Here is a 14,826-nt window from a genome sequence, read left to right as displayed (position 1 = left end):
TAAAATAGTCTTAGTTTTAAAAGTTAATAAAACGAATATGGTGCAAAATAATGCGTTTTATTTTAAATGTCCTTACTAGAAGATATATGTCTAAAGTTTTAGGCCACATTTGTAAAACAGTGTAGGATCCCTTTAAACACTAGACACCCTCATCAAAGGTGGCCAGCTACAGGGTGATCAAGCCCTGTAGCTGGCCACCTTTGATGAGGATGTTAAAGGGTTTGGGTGCAAAACCATTTGGCTATATGGGAACTACACAATTGTATGGGATTGTATTTTGATTTTAAACATTTTTTCAAAATATGACAGAAGCAAAATTACGGCAAAAATTGAACCTACATTTCTTTTCTTTGCATTGTTTTCTTAGAAATAAGAAGACGTAAAATATGTCCTCTTTGTACGTCGTAACATTTCACACCTTAATTATTGCTTTGAATCAAAAAATAAGAGTTATTTCTTCCCACTTTGAAGGTTTACCCAAACAACACAACTCAAGGCTAGAAAGGAGATTATTTCTCCTTACGTCTCACCTTGAAATGGTTCACGATACACGAATGTGATCACATTGAAAGAGGAGACGTAACTGTGTTTTTTCATACATCGAAAAACTTGCTTCAAACCACAAAAAAAAAAGTGATCTAGACTTTGAAACGAGCCGCCAACATCGAGTAACCACTTTAGATATCAAGTCACGCCGTTCATCGGGTCCTGTAACGGTTAGCTTCACTTACACCAGGTGTTGTACCTTAATCAACTCAAAACTCTTACTGAGAGTAATCCATCACAGGTCTGTGTCCTCAGGCGACACCAAACCTGCTACAGATCCGATGACACCAAAAGGACCTTAAACCTTCTATAGCAGTAGGCTGTGAATATTTGACGACATTTCCACCACGTCCTTGGATGGATCGTATGTCGCAGAGCGAGCGCCGGGTGTGTCATTCATTCAATTTTTACAGTTTCAGTTCATGCCTTGTGTCTGAATGGGTCTGTTGACGTAAGCGTCACAACACTCTTTAAATTCTGGTTCACACTTGTTCTTAACATTGTAAAGTTAATCTGCAACAAGTTTAAAACCGTTGTTAGATGTCTGAACACATTTTCCGAATATCTTGTACGTAGCATAAGCACTAGTATGTTAGCTTTCTTAGTTCCTTGTTACTACAGGTGTTGCTTTATTAGGAGAGATGACGTTTTTGAGTAGCTTCAGATGTTTAAAGTGTTGTTTTTTGTAATGCTTGTCAGATAGCATGAGTGCTAGTACGCTCTAGGAGTTAGCAGTTAGCAAACCATATTTTGGTTTTTGTTATTACAGGTGTTTTATTAGAAGAGATGACCTAAGGGATTTACAGTATAGACTACATGGACATAGTTGTGGCTATGTTGGAGTGTGCTTCCCACGCTCTACGATTTAAAGAGTTTTGAAGTCTTGTACTCACTCATTTGAAGAATGTTGTTTATTGTTCCTAACATTGTAAAGACAATCTTTGAATAGTTTCACATGTCATGTTCTTAGATGTTTAATGTGTTAGTTTTTGTAATTTTTGTCAGATAGCATAAGTGCTAGTTAGCAAGCTCTAGAAGCTAGCAGTTAGCATGGCTACCATTGGTGATGCCTCTTTTGATTTGCCTGGTAAACCAGTTTCTTCACAGGGATTCAAATCGAGACGGCTTAAACACTAAGTGCTACTTCCTGTCCCACATTGATTACAGTCGAGCCAGTTTCCATGACCACCACGCACCTCCGTCACCCGTGGGATCAGACGAGCAGCCGCTATCTGATATGTGTGCTGGGGTGGGGGTGGGGGGCTTTCACACCCGGGCTGTTGTCTCTGTGCAGCCGCAGGAATGTGTTCCGTGGTTTGTGCGCTTGGTTAGAGGATGTGTGCTTCTTCATGGGGTCATGTTTGGGTTCGGGGGGTTTGGGGAGGTGAGGTGGGGTGAGGGTGGGGTGGGGGACGTTTGCAAAGGTTAATGTTACAGTATTTCATCATGCTAGTTAATAAATCCCAAATCAGTGCCTTTTTTCCGTTCTGTCGTCGTTGGGTATCCGCCTCATGCAAAAAGGCCTTTAACTACTTCACTTTTGCATATGGTGTCGACAAACCCCGAAGGATCCAAACCCTTTGCCCCGCCCACCCACAATCACTTACTGCATTTTGTACATCTTTTTGTTCTTTTTTTGAATATTTTCTTTTTTTGTTCATTTCAGTCCATCGCTCTACTTCTTTTTCTTCTGGAAACGCCTGAACTGATTCTGGATGGCGAGCGCCGCCTTCTCCGTCTCCGGCGCCTCCAAGTCAATGTCGACCTCCTCCTCTGGGTCCTGGGGCTTCACTGCCGATGCCTTCTCTGGAGGAGCAAAGGGGGGGAGGTAGAAACAAGATTTCAGTGGATTTTAGGACAAGAGTTGATGTTTTGATTTAAGGCGAAAAGAGTCTTTCTTTTCTGAAAGCGACTAGTTTGGCTTTGTATTGGGATTTAAGATTCACGACTAGTCAGTTTCAGAACTGAAGGTGCTACTTGGACGAGAAGTGAAACATCTCCTCACAAACTAACATAACTAGGACAACAGAGAACTCAAAAACCTCTGATACAAAGGCCTGAACTCTCCTCATTTTGCAAACTTTGAGGCTAGATCATCTATAAAAGCTACTTTCTTTTTAGCTAAAATACGAACACCTACGTTGCTCTCTCTTGTTCTGTAGATGTTTTTTAAAAATAAATGCTGCACATTGGCCAGAAGTTTTGTGAATTTTATATTTATAATGTAGGGTCTCCGATTTTCTGCGACTATGAAGAAGCACGGAATCGACTTCCTGAAAGAAAAAAAACTATGGCATAAAACAGCGACCTTTACTATCAAAGGTGTCATTTTGTCTCATCTCACCTGGATTAAAGTCCTTCCTGAGATGAAAAAATACCTTCTCAATGAAGACAATACAGTGTATTGAATTCTATACAGTTAAAATTATATAGAATAATGTTTGATTTAATTTAATTTGTATTGATCATGTAAATGGCAACTTAAAAACAGTTTAAAATAAAATAAATGAACATAAAAAATAATAACAAAACAGTGTCTTGCATCTTCAAATTCTTACGCATCTCAGTTTACATGAACACGTTATATAAAGAAGATAATTTTTTTAATTTAATGTATTTGAAAAGCTACAAAAGGTAACTTGAATTTGATAATGCATGATCATGTCAGTTAACACAGGCTAAATGCTAATCACACATTCTCACCATGTTTTCTATTAAACAGGTGGATAATTGTGTAACAAGTGTGTGGAAGAGACAAACGACAGACTTGTCAAATGACGCAAGATCTTGAGAAACAAAATCTTGTGAGATCGCGTTTTGATTTGGCAAATCTTGGTGTGATTTGAGTGTCGACTTCTGAAAAGTATATAAAAAAACAACCCTTCTCTGGAAAAGCAAAGATGGAGAGGTAGAAACAAGATTTCAGTAGATTCTAGGGCGGGACTTGACGTTTTGATTGAAGGCGTTTCACCGCTCATCGAAGAGACTCATTACGTTCTGGAACTGACTAGTTTGGCTTTGTACTGGGATTTAGGATTCACAACTCGTCGGTTTCAGAAGTGAAGGAGCTTCTTGGATGAGAAGTGAAACCTCTCCTCACAAACCAATGTAACTAGGACAACAGAGAACCGTCAGAGTCTCAAGAACTTCTGTTGCAAAGGCCTGAACTCTCCTCATATCGGATCGAAGAATTTGCTTGATTGGCTCAGTTGTATTTTTGAGACTCGATCATCTATAAAAACTACTTTCTTTGAAGCTGAAACCCACACGCCTACATTTCTCTCTGTTGGTCTGTAGATGTGTGAAATGAAATGCTTCACATTTGCTAGAAGTATGAAAGTTACTTCTAGAACTTCTCCGTTTTTCTGCGATTATGAAAAAGCACGGAATCAACTTCCTGAAATGGAAATGGCTATGACACAGAATATACTCTAGCCTTTAGGAGAATATCACACATGTTCACCATGTTTCTAGTACATGAGTGGATGAATGTATCGCAAGTTTGAAAGACAACAAACTTGTCAAATGCTGCGCAAGATGTTGAGAAACAAAATCTTGTGAGATCACGTTTGATCTTGCAAGATTTGAATGTCTACTTCTGAAAAATTAAAAAATACAAATATTTACAGGGTTTAACCAAATTGATCCATATTAAGCGTGATTGTGGAACTTTTAAGTTGTCAGTAATTACATCTAATTAGGGAAAGCCGATAAAACAGAAATAATACGGATTTGGGAAATGAAATTGACAACAAGGGTTTTGTGTGTATTTGTTGTTGTTGTGTGTATTTCTCTATGTGGGTATTTGTGTATTTCTTTGGAATTGTTTGAGTAACTTTTGTTGTTTCATATATTTTCTGTGTTCTGTTTGTCTCTGGTTATTTTGTGTGTTTTATGCAGTCATTTTGTTTACTTTTTGTTGTTATTCCGTCTTCCCCCTGTAGTTTTTTTGTTATTGTCTTTGTTGTAATTTTGTTCAATGTTTTGTAATTTGTGCATCTTTTTTGTGTGTTTTTAACAATAATAATAGTTTTGTTGCATTTTGTTTGTTTCTTTGAGCGTTTTGAGTGTTTTGGAGCTATTCGTATAATTGCTTTTGTCTTGAGTGTTTGTTGGTATTTTCTTCATGTTTTTTGTAATTTTGTGTGTTTTCGGAATCTTTTTGTGGATTTTTTAATAATAATAACAATAGTTTTTTTTTTTTTGTCGTTTCGTTGTGCGTTTTTGGAGCCATTTTGTATGTTTGTTTTTTGAATTGTGTGTTTGTTGTAATTACCTCTGCCATGTGCGAAGCACAGAGCGGTGAGGTTATGTTTAACCCTCTGTCTGTCTGTCAGTTATGAACGGATTTGGATGGAATGTTCAGGAAAATCGATAAATGGGACAAGGAACAGGTGATTGTATTTTGGTGATGTTCTGGCTACCAAAAGAAAATATATAGATAGATATATATCCCACTACGTTTCCAATCCACATTGTGGAACTTCTTGTAGTTGAGGTCATAGGTTCTCACTGATGATGTGATCAGTGTTCCAATTAGAAAAAGAAGAACATAACTGGGCCTCACAGAACATGATTTGTAACAAGGTTGTAATATTTCAATCATTGTTATTTTAAATGCTAAAGGTCTGTTTCGATTATCAATGAATCTGAGTCTATAAATCAATACATGACTACAAACATAGAGTGGAAATCACAATATGGGTGGAAATGAGCTGCTTGGCGGAGATCTGCGCTCTCCGAGTGCTTTTCTAGTTTTGTTTATGTTTTTTTTGGAATTTTGTGTTTTTTCTGTGTCTTTTTGTGTGTTTTTAATAATAACAACAATAGTTTTGTTTTGTTTTTCGTTGTTTCTTTCAGTGTTTTTTGGAGCTATTCTGTAAAATTGTTTTTGTTTTGTACATTTGTTGTTATTTTATTCAATGTTATTGTAATTTTGTGTATTTTCAGAATGTTTTTGTGTGTTTTTAATAATATTAACAATATATTTGTTGTACTTTGTTTGTTTTTCATTGTTTCTTTGAGTGTTTTTGGAGTTATTTTGTGTGTTTCATATTCCGTTCAATGTCTTGAAATATAATTTTTGGGAGATTTACTTTTTGGGCCGCATAAAATTAAACCAAGGTCCTCGAGTTTCCCATTTTTCTCCAGAACTGATGAAGCCTCTCGTCTCTATTTTTCGATCCATCTGCTACAGAGAAGCGGGTCAGCTCTGACCTGGGCTGCGTCATCATCACTTTATGTAAGCACAGCACAGAGTGGATGTGCCAGGTGTGAGTCACAGCACAGTGCGGTACGGTGAATAACCTCGGGCTACTTCTCACTGCACGTTTGTGGTTTCATGGCGAGATGCAGCTGGTGAGCCTCGCCTCGGGGAAACTCTCGTCGCACAGCTGCTTATTGGCCGATCCGTGCACAGAGAGCGAGGATATTCTGGATAATGTGAACCATAGAAGAGGCGGGGGGGAGACTGCCTCCACGTGCAGGTCCAGTGGCTCAGTGATGGGAAATACTCGGGCTGCGTATTGAGTTATTAATGAACTGCACCAAAGTTGAGCCGGAGCCAATTTATCAGCTCCAATTTGGTGCAGAGCGACGCAAGAGATCCATGATAGTACCCATGAGGTCCGGTCCTGGAGAGCTCCTGTCCTGCATGTTTTAGACCAGGGGTATCTGTCAAACTCATTTTAGAACAGGGGCCAAATACGGAGCAGTTTTAACTAAAGTGGGGCACAAATTGGGCCCATCAGTGAAGAAAACAAGCTGTTTTAACACTAGTTTGCACTTCCAGGTATAAATGACATTTAAAGTATGTGAAGTTTGTAAAGTACCAACAATATAAAGTGTCACATATCTACATTTAAATGTCCTTCATTTTGTGACCAATTGCCAGAAGTGGCAAACGTACTAGTACGAGTTTCTCCCTTACTTGAGTAAAAGTAAAAAAGTACATTTTTATGTAAACATTTCATGTTTTAAGGAATGTGTTACCTTTGAACACCTGGAGAATTTAGCACTCATAATAAATAAAATGTGTCAAGAAAAAACAAGTGTAAATGCTCAATAAAACCCAAAACAGCTTTGATTTAACATTTTTAAGAACTTGAAAATGTTTGCGTTTTTTTATATCGTGACGTCATCTACGAAGGTCTTAAAAGTAACGTAGAAAGTAGCGATATTTGTTTAAAAAAGTAAAGAGTAAAAGTAAAAATTCATCTGTAAATGACATATGAAGTATGTAAAGTACAAACAACATCACGTTTCAACGCCTTCTTTGCTGTCTTTGAATTTTGTTGTATTTGTGTCTTTTTCGCGCTTCTGTGTGTGCCGAGGTTTTTTGTTTTCTAATCCCACACTGTGCCCCATAAAGGAGCACAGTGTGGGATCCATAAAGGAGCACAGTGTGGGACCTGCCTTTTTCCCTCTCCTTACCTCATGTTTTCCACTTCTCATCTAAGATACGGGGCGCTGCCTTCATGGCTTGTGACCCACAGTACTTCCGCTCCTGTACTCCCATGTTATATGTGATTGTCTTTTCATGTTTTTTTAGACGGGATGTAACTGAAACTGAATTTCCCCTTGGGAATAAAGTATTCTGAATCTGAATTATTGCACAATCACACTGGTTGCATTATTATTTTGGATGAAAGTTCCAGAATCCATTTTAAGTCATTGAATTGATTTGAATCGAATTGTTCTAAATTAACCAATATCGAGTCGGCAACAACGAATCGTAATTTGAACTGAATCATTAAAACGAATCGTGACACTTCTATCAACAGTAAAAACTTTAAATCAACAATGAAATGATTAAATGCAGTGGAGAAAAATAATGCATTCATCTTGGATTTTAAATGCTGAAGTTGAGACGTGATTTGGTGGCGTTAGAAGTTGCAAAAAAGAAAAAAAACTGACTAATAAAACAAGAAAACAAGAAATTGTAGGTTAGTATTGTTACCTTTGTTGTCGGACGTGGTCGTCTGGCTGCTGTTGGCAGAGTTAGTGGAGGTCAGCTGAGGAGGAGAAGAAGAGGAACAGTTTATTAATATTAATAATAATAAGTATCAGTCCAACAACATGTGAGCGTTCAGACGCTTTAACGTGGGGGAATCAACCTCTCAGAGTCTTTTTATTAATAACGACTCCCACTGTGGAAAAATCTGTTCTGCTCACATCCTGCCAAAGCGTCTCGCCTCTGAAAGTCTGCTGCTGGCATACGCTTCCACTATGGCTACTGGTGTTCACACGGGCGATGGCGCTACATTTAGCATTAGGTCTGTCTGCAGCCAACAGCTTCGTCCCTGCTCTTATTTTGTTGTTTCCAAACGTTTCAAAATGTGAATGTCGCCTTCGAAATAAATATTTGTTGTTTCCTAGCTTTTTTTTTTCTTTTTTGGTGTTTTTTTTTTTAATAAATATATGCAAGAAATCATTTAGCTTTTTTTTTTTTTTTTAAGTTTAACTTAATCTGGGTTTGTTTGTTTTGTTTTTCTTGGGGGGGGGGGGGTGGATTTCAAAGAATGTTTAAAAATACAATTATTTTTCCCATTTTTTTGCTATTTTTTTCAACTTGTTTCATGTATTTACTGTAATAAAAAATATTTAAAATTTAACTTCATTTTTTTTAAAAAAATAATTAAAAATGGCTTCTGACAGCAGAGCCATGAAATATTAAAGCTAAGGAGTCGGCATGTGTCAGAGCTAGCGTTAGCGCGCTGTGTTTAATGCCGACCTCGTCGCGCTTTATGATGCGCGAGGGAAATGGGCCGAATTTAACGGACCGTGAACGAGTTGGTGAAGAGAGGCCTGTCAGTGTGTCAGAGTGTGTGTGTGTGTATACTCATTTTCATAACATTGAGGACATTATTCAACATCAAACACCTCTAAAAAAAAGTAAAGACACGAGGACATTTGACCAATTATCGTTCAGTCTTCATCATCATAAGAGCCACTTAAGCCCCGCCCACCAAACGAACAGAAGCCACAGATGATGAATATGTTTGACATTAAAGAAGGGGAGGTAGTTTGCACCGTAGACAATATCAGGCCAGTCTCACAGAGTTGGTGAAAAAGTCACAAAAAAAATGGATTGTGTCATTTTTAGCACAATTTTCTCCTACTTTTCGTGCTGCACGACACATTTGCACGTTAAATCATAACCCAAAACATGAATTAAATGTAATAACAAGATAACTTACAATCAAAACACACAAGTTTGATATTTGTGTCTCGCAGCACAAAAATGACCAACATTCCTTCTTTTCGTTTGTTATGGTGCTTTTTGATGAATGAGACGGTGTCCAGCTTTAGGGTTGCTGGTCAGATGCTGACACAGGGTTTATTATGTCAAAAGGTTTTGGGGAACAGACGCTCTGGGATTCAGAAGTAAACAAGCTTCCGGTGTGTGTGTGTCTGTGAATCTGCTGCTGTGTCAGAAGTCATGTTTGGGTTTTTTTGTTGTCCTTTCATTAAGTGTGTTTTGTTAATCATTGTGTTAATCATTTTTGTTATGTGTTTTAGAAGACATTTCTGTGGATTTTGTTGTCCTTTTGTTAATTTTCTTCCATTCCGTGTGTGTTTTTCTTTCTTACATCATTTTGTTGGTGTTTTTTTTAAGTACTTTTGGGTATTTTGTTGTTTTTTTTTTGTTTTAGAAGTCATGTTTGTGTATTTTTGTTGTCCATTTATGTATTTTTCTGTAAGTTTTGGTGTTTTTGGAGTCATTTTGTGTATTTGTGTTGTCCTGTAGTATATTTCCCTGTCATTTTGTGTGCTGTTGTTGTTGTTTCAAGCTTTAAGACATGTTTGTGTATTTTTGTGGTCCTTTTCTGTCGTTTTGGAGTCATTTTGTTCATTTTCTTAGATAAACATGGACCGTCCTGTGTGTGCGTGTGTGTGTGTGTGTGTGTGTGTGTGTGTGGTGTGTGTGTGTGTGTGTGTGTGTATTAATGTGACAAATTTAAGTGGGAGTTTGGCAGCACGTGGTCACCAACCAAAAGGAACTACATTTAGCATGGACTGTGGAAGAGGATGAAGAGGATGAAGAGGACGGAGGAAGACGAGGATGTAGGATAAAGGTGCTGCGACAGAGAGGCGGACACACTAGGAATGGATGTGACAGGAGAGACGGGTGAGGTAGAGGAAGATGCTCCTCATCCTCATCCTCACTGAGACCAGGAGGAACTAATGAGATGTGAAAGCTCAACAACACAAAGAAATAAAACAATGCTCGCTGTCATTTCTCAGACCTCTGTCTGTGAAGCACAAATATGGCAAGAAGGAAACTTCAAAACCTTCCCTCCCGCCCCTACATTTTATAGACAAGTCTGTTTGTTGGCTCATATATTTTCTTGATTCAATAAAAATGTGCATATTTTAATTTAAATTCTCTTAATGCTCAGCTTGAAAGTTAAAGGCCGCCGTATTGGATTACTGCTGGAGACCAGGACTCAAGGATATAAAAATTGTGCTAGCCTGAGTTGAAAACAAATCGCTTATCATTGGCTCCCAAAACCAGCCATCAAAGTCGTCTCATCTATTCACCAGGATGTTTGTGCAGAAAGACGCTACGTCACCCTCCTCCTCCTCCCCCACCGCCACCTGGAACTTTGTTTTCTGACCCAGATCTACTCAATGTCGTCACACGTCATCTGACTGTATCAGAATAAAGTGAAGGCATTATATTTTCAACGCCTTCGTTGGCCCTCTGTCGACCTCCCTCCCCGCAAGCTACTGTACAGGAGGGGCAGGTGAAGCGCCCACAAGATATATCAATATATATGTTATTGTTTTACTTGCCTTTCTTTGTATAAAAAAAGAGAGAAAAGTATTTTTGAAGAATACTTTTAATTTGTTTCTTTTTTTGCATTTAGAAAAAAAAACACATTTTCTGGCTGTTTGCTTTTGATTTATGTTTATTTGTAAATGGTTTGTTTTTAATCATTTTTACAAGGACTCCATATTTTATCATCAGGTGTTGTTTAGCGTCTCCTTTATTCCTTCTTTAAACTTCACAGGGTTGAAATATAATCTAGTGAATAAACATCCCTGATTCCCTTTGAAATTCACTCACTTATATGGAAAACACGGATGAAAGTGTTTTGCATTTAACGTTGATGCAAACATCTCACACTGAGCAGTGACAACATGGGACGGAAACACTTCTAATAGGATGAAGAAAGAGCTGCAGAGGAATGAGTGAGTGTGTCTGCGGCTGAAACACTGCAGTGTGTGTGTGTGTGTGTGTGTGTGTGTCGTTGCTCTGCTGCAAACTGAGATTGAATGACAGATAATTGAAGGAGTCACACAGAGAGAGAAGAAGAAGAAGTGAGAGCGACCTTGACCTGACCTCTAGTCCGTCTCACAGACGTGATGAGCCGACAACGCTTAATGAGTCGACCCCACAAAACGGGACAGAAAATCACATCACTACTACTGAGCAACGAAGAAACTCAGTCAACAACGCTTTACGTTTAGAATATTGACCAATCAGAGCACAGCACAGGCAACATCAAAGGAACTGTGTGTTTAGAGACGTTTAGTGTGTTTATGTTGACCTTTGGTGTCTTTTTCTTTCATTTTATCAGCTTTGGGAGTACTTTGTGTGTGTGTTTTGTTTTGTGTTATACAATTATTTGTGTTTTGTCATCCTTTTGTTTATTATCATTTGGTGTGTCTAACTTGTCCTTCTTGTGTTTTTGTGTTTGTAAAATTCCTTTTCCTGTATTTTTCTTGTCTTTTTGTTTATTTTCTATCATTTGGTGTGGGTTTTTTGTTGTCTTTTGTGAGTAATTATGTTGTCATGTGTTTTGTTGTTGTTTTGTGTTTTACAATTCCTGTCTGTATTTTGTCATCGTTTTGTTTATTTTCTATCATTTGTTGTGTTTTTGGAGTAATTTCCACGTGTTTAAGTTGTCCTCTCTTGTCTGTTTTTGTTGTGTGTTTTGCATTTTAAGTCATGTTTGGGTATTTTTTTCATTCATATGTGTGCTTTTAATCATTTTATGTGCTTTTGGTGTTTTTTATGTATTTTTTTGTGTGGTTTTGGAGTCATTTTAGCATGTTTTTGTTGTCGTTTTGTGTTGGAGAATTAATGTATAATTTGTCATCCTTTGGTATATTTCATAGCATTTTCTGTGATTTTGGAGTCACGTTTGTGTATTTATGTTGTCCCTTTTGTGTGTTTTTTGTTGTTTTGTGTTTTTAGCGGCCTGTACTATGCAGGCCAGATAAGTGTATTCTAATATCTCTCCGTTAGCTTCACCTAATCAAACATTCTCTGTCACAACGCAGCTGTACTACGAAGAAGGATTTAAACACGTTCACCTGAGCGAGAGGATTTCAGCCAGAATAAGTTCATGTGAAACAGGTGGAGATTATTACAGTATCAGACCAATCCCAAGCACGGAGAAACCGTGTAGAGCAATTTACGTCACAATTTAGAAATATTTCTTTAAAAATATGAAAAATTTAAATCCATAATTCAGACCATGCCTATTGTCTTTAAATCAATGAACTGTACTGGACGACAGAAAGGCAACAGTAATGAGAATATCTGTAATGATCCAGCTCTACATGTATAAACACAAAATGAGGGGCATGCAACCCTTAAAAACCAACCAGTATACATTTAAATTCCAACACTGAACATAAACTACTAACGACATCCTTTGGTTGAATCCAATTCGATTTGTGCTCATTAATTCTTATTAAAAGTTACAAAATTGTCCCCATCTACTAACATTATTGATCTGAATAACATCCACTGTCATCCAGGAAGTTTATTATTATTTATAGTATTCATAGTAAGTCATCTTAAAGATGTAAATCCTTGATTTAATCAGAAATAAAATGGGTTCAAAGTGACCAAAAATGATGGAAAAGGTGGTGAAATGGGATTTTAAAACCACAGAAATTGGTTAAAAGTTACAAATAGAGTGGCCAAAAAAACGGACAGAAAAAGTGGTTAAAATGGGTTCAAAGCGTCAAAATTGAAATAATTAGTTTTAAACTGGAAAATAATGGTTATTACAAATGGTGAATGTGGTTAAATTGACAAAAGATAATCATGAAATATGGTGAAAAGAAGTTAAAAGTGACAATTGATCAACATATGTGACATTAGGTGAAAAAAGTGGTGGAAAGGGTTTAAAAGAGCTGAAAAATGTCTTGAAAGTGGAAAAAAATGTGCAGAAAAGGCATTGAAAGGTGACGTAGAAGTGGCAGAAATGGGAGTAATGTAGCAAAAATGCAATAAAATGAGCAAAAATATGGCAAGAAAAAGAGATGAAAATAGGTTAAAATATGGAAAGTTTGGTGTAGTTGCAGAAAAATGGTGAAAATAAGCAAAAATGGGCTCTGGCGACCCCCTCCTTGTGTCTCGTGACCCCAAATGTTGGTAATTGAATGGTTTTAGGTTGAACAGAAAAAGTGTAACTATCATGAATGTGTCGCTGAGCATGTGTAGAAAAGGATTTCAAAGCTGTGGTTGGAGACACTTCCCCTCCTTTCTCCACCATTAGCTCTGAAGGCCACTTAACCCACTTCTGCTCCAGTGACAGACACTGGACTAATGCTAATGCTACGGTAGCTTCCTGGAACCAGCTCTAATGGAACCAGAGTGGACTGGAATCTGATTAGAGGTGAACCTTGGACCTGAAACACCAATACTACTTTCTCTTTTAGCTGTAACGTCAGTGTTTTTTCATTTGTCATTGAATCAGTCGAGACCAGACATGAACAACTGATGGCCTAGGGGCCACATCAGGCCCTCAGTCTCAATTTGGAGTTTTTTGTGCAGCTCGCAAAAAACTGCACAAAATGTCTCAGAAAATACACAAAATGAACCCAAAAAACATACTATAACACCAAGAACACACAAAAAGACACCAAGAACACAAAATGTCACCAAAAACAAACAAAACGATATAAAAAAAGCTAAAACTGACTTCAAAAACAAACACAAACTTATCGAAAGAAAACACAAATGACTCCTAAGAACACACAAAACAATACAAAACAAACAAAATGAATTCAAAACACACAAATCAACTCAGAAAACACACAAAATGACTCCAATAATGCAAAAAACTAATAACAATACACCAAGACTAAAATCATAAAAATGCCACAAAAACACACGTGTGAAAAATGAATTCAAAACCACACAAAATTATACCAAAAACCAATGAAACAAAAATACACAAAACAACAAAAATGAAAAAAAACACACAAACCATTTGTTGTTTCATGTGTTAATGCTCTGATCAGTCAATATTCTAATGCTGACATGAATGTTGATCATGTGACATCGTAGACATTATGTTACTATAGAAAGAACACAAATCCAGAACACAAATCCACAGAGCGGAGATGTTCTTGTGTCATTGAAATCTGATCGAGATCGTACGTATCTGATTGGATCCCTAACAGTGGGAGCTGCCCCCCTCCCCCCACCCTCCTTCCTGGACTCTCACACCCTGAAGGGGGAGGTTGTTCTCGCCCTACTTTCAGTGGAGGGGTTTCCCCTCCTTCACACAAGGTTGTTAGCGTGTGATTCAAGAGCGGCGAGCCTGGAAGAGAAGCTGAGAGTATGAACGTGAAGGCAGGGGGGCAGCGGGGGTGGAGGGGGGACAGAGACAGATTGCAGCGTTTAGCGAGCGCCCTGGGGAGCCTGAGGAGGTGATAGAAAGAGAGAGGAAGACACACACTGCACTGCAGCCACAGCTCGCCTTAATAAAGACAAACAGGAAAGTGGAACATGCCGTACACAGGACTGAGGAAACACTGAGCAACACCCACCCCCCTCCCCCCCATCCTCTTCCTCACTTCATCTACAAGGCCAGTCTTTGAAGAACACACCTCTGAGCTGTTTTCTTCACACGTCTTCATTCCCAACTGGTCTCACAGCCAAAAATAAACACACGTTCAATTACTCCAATCAGGGCCCAGAGGTGGGCGGAGCCTCTGTCTCCTTTTCCTGTGGCTTTTAAAAAATGTTCATCCCAAAATGGACGTTTCCGTTTCCTCGTCTGGATGACTTTATTGTCCCTTAAACCAGAGGTTCTCAACCTTTTCAACCCACGACCCCCAAAATAAAGGATCCAGAAACCAGGGACCCCCACTGTAGCTGAAGGTGGTTGAACATGAACATTGAAGAACAGTCATGTGGAGACAGGACCATCTATATGGGGGAATAAAGGGGAGAGATTTTTGGGGTCCATCCATAAAGTCAGTAAAATGATGGTCTATTGTTCTATGAATCTGTGATAACCACATTTA

The sequence above is a fragment of the Gouania willdenowi genome, chromosome 18 (assembly GCF_900634775.1).
Source record: "Gouania willdenowi chromosome 18, fGouWil2.1, whole genome shotgun sequence".
Classification (NCBI taxonomy): Eukaryota; Metazoa; Chordata; class Actinopteri; order Blenniiformes; family Gobiesocidae; genus Gouania; species Gouania willdenowi.
Note: the sequence above shows the minus strand (reverse complement) of the source record.